Here is a 6,264-nt window from a genome sequence, read left to right on the forward strand (position 1 = left end):
CAATGGTCACAAACTTTTGTCCATGACTATATATATATATGTATATATATATATATATATATATATATATATATATATATATATATATATATATATATATATATATATATATATATATATATATATATATATATATATATATATATATATATATATACTATAGCATTGTTATGTGAGCATTTGCTCACTTTTTTGCATACCTAAATTGATGCAAGTTTTTTAGAAAAAGAAGAATAAAGTGAAGAGTAATGAATGAAAAGATTGCTGCCCCATGCCAAACCCTCAGTCCATATAGCAGCACTCTGCTGCGAGTCAGGCTATTTGTCAGTATATGTATGTATTGATATATATATATATATATATATATATATATATATATATATATATATATATATATATATATATATACACACACACACACAGGCCTCAGTAGGAAGCAAGAGCTTTTGCTCTTGGTTGTTGCAAAAAAAAGGAGTGCCAATTTAAATGCAATTGTTCTTGATTAGATGTAACTAACTTATAAATATAAAATTATTACACTCTAAATTATTGCAAAAAAGTTTTTAAATTATGTAATGAATTAGATATTTTATATATTAAATACTTTAATATATTATTCACATTTATTATGGAGTTTTTAATTATTGTATTAGTTCTTTAAATGCCTGCATTCTAAATAAGAAAATTATTCAATAAGAAAATATAACATTTTTTATTAGCAGTAAAAACTTTTATAGCTTTGTCAAAATTTTCTTCAAATAATTTTAATGTTGTTAATAAATAAATTGATAGCTACTATGAAAACCAAAAGACAACTCTTGTCTAAAGAATTTTCTCATGCTGCAATAAATGACGCTTGTATATTAGGGTTGCCAACTTTTTTCTTAATTTCTGTTCTCACTCTCTAAATGTGTTCTATATAACATTTTTTGGTATTTTTTTCTTGTAATATGCTTTCAGATTTTACTTTTTGAATACTCTTTAAACAAATTTCTACTGCATTTTAACTTTGTAGTTAAATCATTTATTTTGGAAATAAATCTTGATTTTCCACCACTCTCTAATTTTCGCTTTACAGTTTTATTTTCCTAACGTTTTATAAAAATTCCAACAGCTGATTTTGGATTTTTACATGTTTTTGAAATCATGGAATATGAGAACAATGGATTTTCTATGTTAAACTTCAAAAAAAAAAATATTTTTAGACTCTTATCATTAAGAAAAATTTATGAGAAGTAAAAAAACTACACCTACTCTCAAAAATACTAATTATTAAGTACCATTATAATAAAAAAAATCATAACAATTAAGTGGTTTTTGACTTAATTTAAAATTGTCCGAATTTCAACTGATAATTGTGACATACATTATGCAAAACTCAAAACAAAAAAGTGTCACATTGCTATGTAATATATATATATATATATATATATATATATATATATATATATATATATATATATATATATATATATATATATATATATATATATATATATATATACTACGCGGTAGTGGTGTAGTGGTAAAGCGCTCGCTTCATAAGCGAGAGGTTCCGAGTTCAATCCCCACCACGTCCCTGGTAGTACCACGCTCAACTTGTTTCTCCGCGCAGCGGCCTTGTTCGTCAAGGTTTGTGTTTCGGAGTTATAAAGTTGAGAGAGGGTTATAACCACTATTAAGTAGCCTCCTCCTCTGTAGTGGCCTTCTCGGCCTTGAAGAGGTGAATAACAAAAAAAAAAAAAATAATATGTATATATATATATATTATATATATTTATTTATAAGTATTTAAGTATATATATATATTTATAAGTATATATATATATATATATATATATATATATATATATATATATATATATATATATATATATATATATATATATATATATAAATATATATATTATATATATTTATTTATAAGTATTTAAGTATATATATATATTTATAAGTATATATATATATATATATATATATATATATATATATATATATATATATATATATATATATATATATTACATAGATGTTGAGTTTTCAAAATTGGTATGAGAGACTATTATATTCATGAGAGACTCTAATATATATCTTCAAGTATTTGCCCACTTATATCTTTTTTTTTTTCAAAAAGTCCTCAAAATTGGACTGACTGAATATATTTGTCATTTAGTTCCATCATTTGGTTTCACTCCATTTTAATTCCATCCTTTGTTATTTAATTCCATCATTATTCAAATACTAACTATTTGTATTTTGAATGTTCTTGGTTATACTTTTTAGTAACAGTTTTTTCAATGACATTTTTTCAAATTTTTTCAATTTTTAGTGATAGATCATATTTAAAGTCATTTATTTTGCGCCATGAAAAAATTCTTTAGTCAAGAATTGTTTTTTGGTTTTTATAGTAGCTATCAATTTATTTATTAACAATATTAATTATTTATTAACAACATTAATTATTTATTAACAACATTAATTATTTATTAACAACATTATTTATTAACAGCTTTAATTATTTATTAACAACATTAATTATTTATTAACAACATTAAAGTTATTTGAAGAAAATTTGGACAAAGCTATAAAAGTTTTTACTGCTTATAAGAAATGTTTTATATTTTCTTATTGCATTTTAAGAACAATAATTAAAAATTCCACAATGAAAGTGAATAATATATTAAAGTAATTAATATATAAAATATCAAATTATTACATAATTTAAAAATTATTATGCAATAATTTAGAGTGCAATAATTTTATATTTATCAGTTAGTCATCTAATTAAAACATTTACATTTAAATTGGCACTTTTTTTTCATTTTTTTTTTTTTCATTTTATTTTTTTTGCAACAACCGTGCCACTTAAAAAGGATTGCAGCTTATTGCTCAAAAGAAAGTTTTTAGTTGCGTATAAAAATGTTGTTTTATGGAATTGAAGACATGCTTGAAAAAACTTCCCATAATTCATAGCCAATATCAGTCCTTCATTTAATAATATATTTTATTTGGGTTTTACCAAGAATTCCAACAAACAAATGTTCCATAGACTTAAAAAATTTTTCATTTTTAATAAAAAGATTTGCGCATTTTTTACCTCTGAATTTTTGTATTAATAGGACTATTTTCATAGTGTGCAGAAGTTTTGCCATCCATCTTGCTTTCTGCTTTATGCTTGACTTCTTGTGGGTTTCTGACCAGGGTGCTTTATGCTTGACTTCTGAGGATTGGATCCTTTTGTAACTAATAACAGGCTGAGTTCAATAAGTTCTTGGTAATCCCTTTGAGTGAAACCTAATGCTAGGAATTAATGGAAGCATTATGCTTTCTTGTTCCTTCTCAGTTGCTCTAGGAATTTCAGGATAGTAAAAGTTTGCTTTATTAACTGGTGGAAGATGCAAATAGTGGTTCTTGAATCTGCAACAATTTATAATTATTTTGTTAGTTGAAGTCACTTGAGTTCATTCCAGTCACTTTTAAGTCACTTAAGTCTATTTAATCAATTAAAAAAATCTTTCTGTTTTGAAAGCATTGTAAATTTTAAAAACTCCAACATCTAGTGGTTATTTTGCGCATATTTTTTCCTGAAACTATTGTACCATTTTTGAGTTGGTTTACCGGTCTTGAATAAATGAGTTTGTTTAGATTCCTTCAAATAGTTTTCAATCACAGTTAACCCTTTGAGCGCTCAATAAAATTTAAACCCTAACCCTAACCCTGAACAGCTGCTGACCCAGCATTGATTGAAGCTGGTTAAAAGATCATTTAAGGTTTTTGCCGCAAGTAGATCAACTGATTGAAGGAGCTACTGCTGACCCAGCATTGATTGAAGCTGGTTGAAAAAATCATTTAAGATTTTGCCGCGAGTAAATCAACTGATTGAGGGAGCAACTGCCGACCCAAACATTGGTTGAAGCTGGTTTTTAAAAAATCATTTAAGGTGTTGCCGCGAGTAGATCAATTGATTGAGGGAGCAACTGCTGACCCAGCATTGATTAAAGCTGGTTAAGAAGATCATTCCGTTTATGTACCTCGCTTGAATTGGATCAGTGTGGTTTGGATAGTGGCGAGTACACTTTCTACTAATACCATGAATCGATACTCCTAGATCTACGATATCGCTTGGTTATTCGTTTTGGGGCGGTTTTAGCTCCACTAACCTGATAAACTGCCTTTAATCATATGAGTTCAATAATAAATAATCTTAGTTTTTTATAACTTCTTTTAAAATATAACTTTAAACAATTAAAACATGAGTTTAAACAATTAAATAATAATTTAAGCAATAAAAAATTTTAAATAAGCTACAAGCACTCAATAACTTTAAAATAATATAAAAATATGATAGTATAATTTATTAAAAAGTTACTATTTAAATAATAATATAAGTATATAACAATACGATAGTTAAAATTTATTGGAGAGTCACCATATAATTAATAGAGATATATATATACTTTTTCATACACCCGTAATCTATAATCTTTAAAATTCTTTCTAGACACCCGTCTAACTTTACATAAATCTATTACTTATCATATATTTTAGTATTTGTTTTCTTAGGCTGACAGGTCCAGTTTACATATCGAGTAAGCAGACCTTGTCCGATCGTTTCGGATAAATATGATACCTAACTTCTATTATCTCTCAGGTCGGGGGTGAACGTGTAACATATTCATAGGAAAAATTCAGAAAAATTCAACTGAAAAAAAACCTGCAAAAAACATAATAAAAAAACAAACAAGAAGACAACTATTTTTGAACATTATTTTATTTTGTTGTTGTAAAATCATTAGGCTTATCTTGTAAAAAGTTGAATATTTGGACCGGAAGAAGGTTCTATATTTAATGAATCCCAACAGTTGCTAAGCATAACTTCTCCTTCATGCCTGCATGTAAACCACATCAAGGAACAGTCTAGCTCTCTCCGCAGACGCATGCTGCAGTATACTGCCCTGTGATGTAAAGAGTGAAAGAATTAATTCTGTACTTGTAATCCTAGAGTTTTTGCAAATATGATTTGTTGATTTGAAATTTGATAAACTATTAACATATCAAAAAATTTAATAAACAATTGCTTTGTAAAAGCTTAACCAGTACTTGAGGATGTTGTGTCAAAGACCATGCCTATAGTGTTTTTGTTGCATTATTAATCTACAAGTAGATTTTTTGTTGCAACAAAGACAACTTTAACTTGTTTCAGATCAGTTTGTGTGGTTAATCTTGGAAGGGGTAGTACACTAAGAAGTTTGGTTCTATTAATTCTGGATACTAAAACAGGTAAATGATTATTAGTGTCTTTGGAGTCCAGGGTGGCCATCAGTTTTCTGTTCCAATGTACCACCATTTTTGAAGACGGATTCCATTTGTCTTTTATTTGTTTGCTAACATGAGGCAGTACTGATGATTGATATTGATGGGCTAAACTGGAACTTAGATTTATCTTTGAAACATATCCTCCGCAGACAAATATCATGAAATGTACCAATGAATTCATCTTAGTATTACTAATGTTATTTCTGACACTCCAGGCAATAACACTTGGATTCTTGAGAATATCATGTGGAACAAATATGTGTTCACCAGATTTAATTTGCCTTTTGTGTCACTTTCCAATTTCAGAGCAGGCTTAGCTGAGTCCAGCAGTCCCCCTAACCGATTTATCATAAGAACTGCTGATTAACTCTAACTCAACAGTTTCTTTGAACATTATCAAATAGTCTCTTTTGGGAAAAGCATAATCATAGGTTCTTTTCTGTCTTTTCTCAACAACTTTTGCATGGGCTTTGTCAATTCCTGAATGAGATGCTTTCCTGTCAGTTATCATGTTTTGTATAAGAGCAATGTCTGCATTAATGGATTTTTTTTCCTTTTGATTTTTTATGTTATTTTTGAGCTTCCATATCTTGGAGAACAGACTTCTTATAAATTTTTATGTTAGCATTTAATGTTGACATAAATTTTTGATTCCTGGGTTATCTAAATGTTTTTGATTTTCATTGTATTTCATTAACTTCATAAATTCATCATGTGCTTCCTTGCTATTTTGCCAATGTTGTTTCATCCACTTATTGAAGGGATATTTGCCTTCATATAATACTTCAGGACATTATCAATTCTAAGTGATAATATATATGTATATATATATATATATATATATATATATATATATATATATATATATATATATATATATATATATATATATATATATATATATATATATATATATATTTATGTATATATATATATATATATATATAT

This window comes from Hydra vulgaris, chromosome 05, assembly GCF_038396675.1.
Source record: "Hydra vulgaris chromosome 05, alternate assembly HydraT2T_AEP".
Taxonomy (NCBI): domain Eukaryota; kingdom Metazoa; phylum Cnidaria; class Hydrozoa; order Anthoathecata; family Hydridae; genus Hydra; species Hydra vulgaris.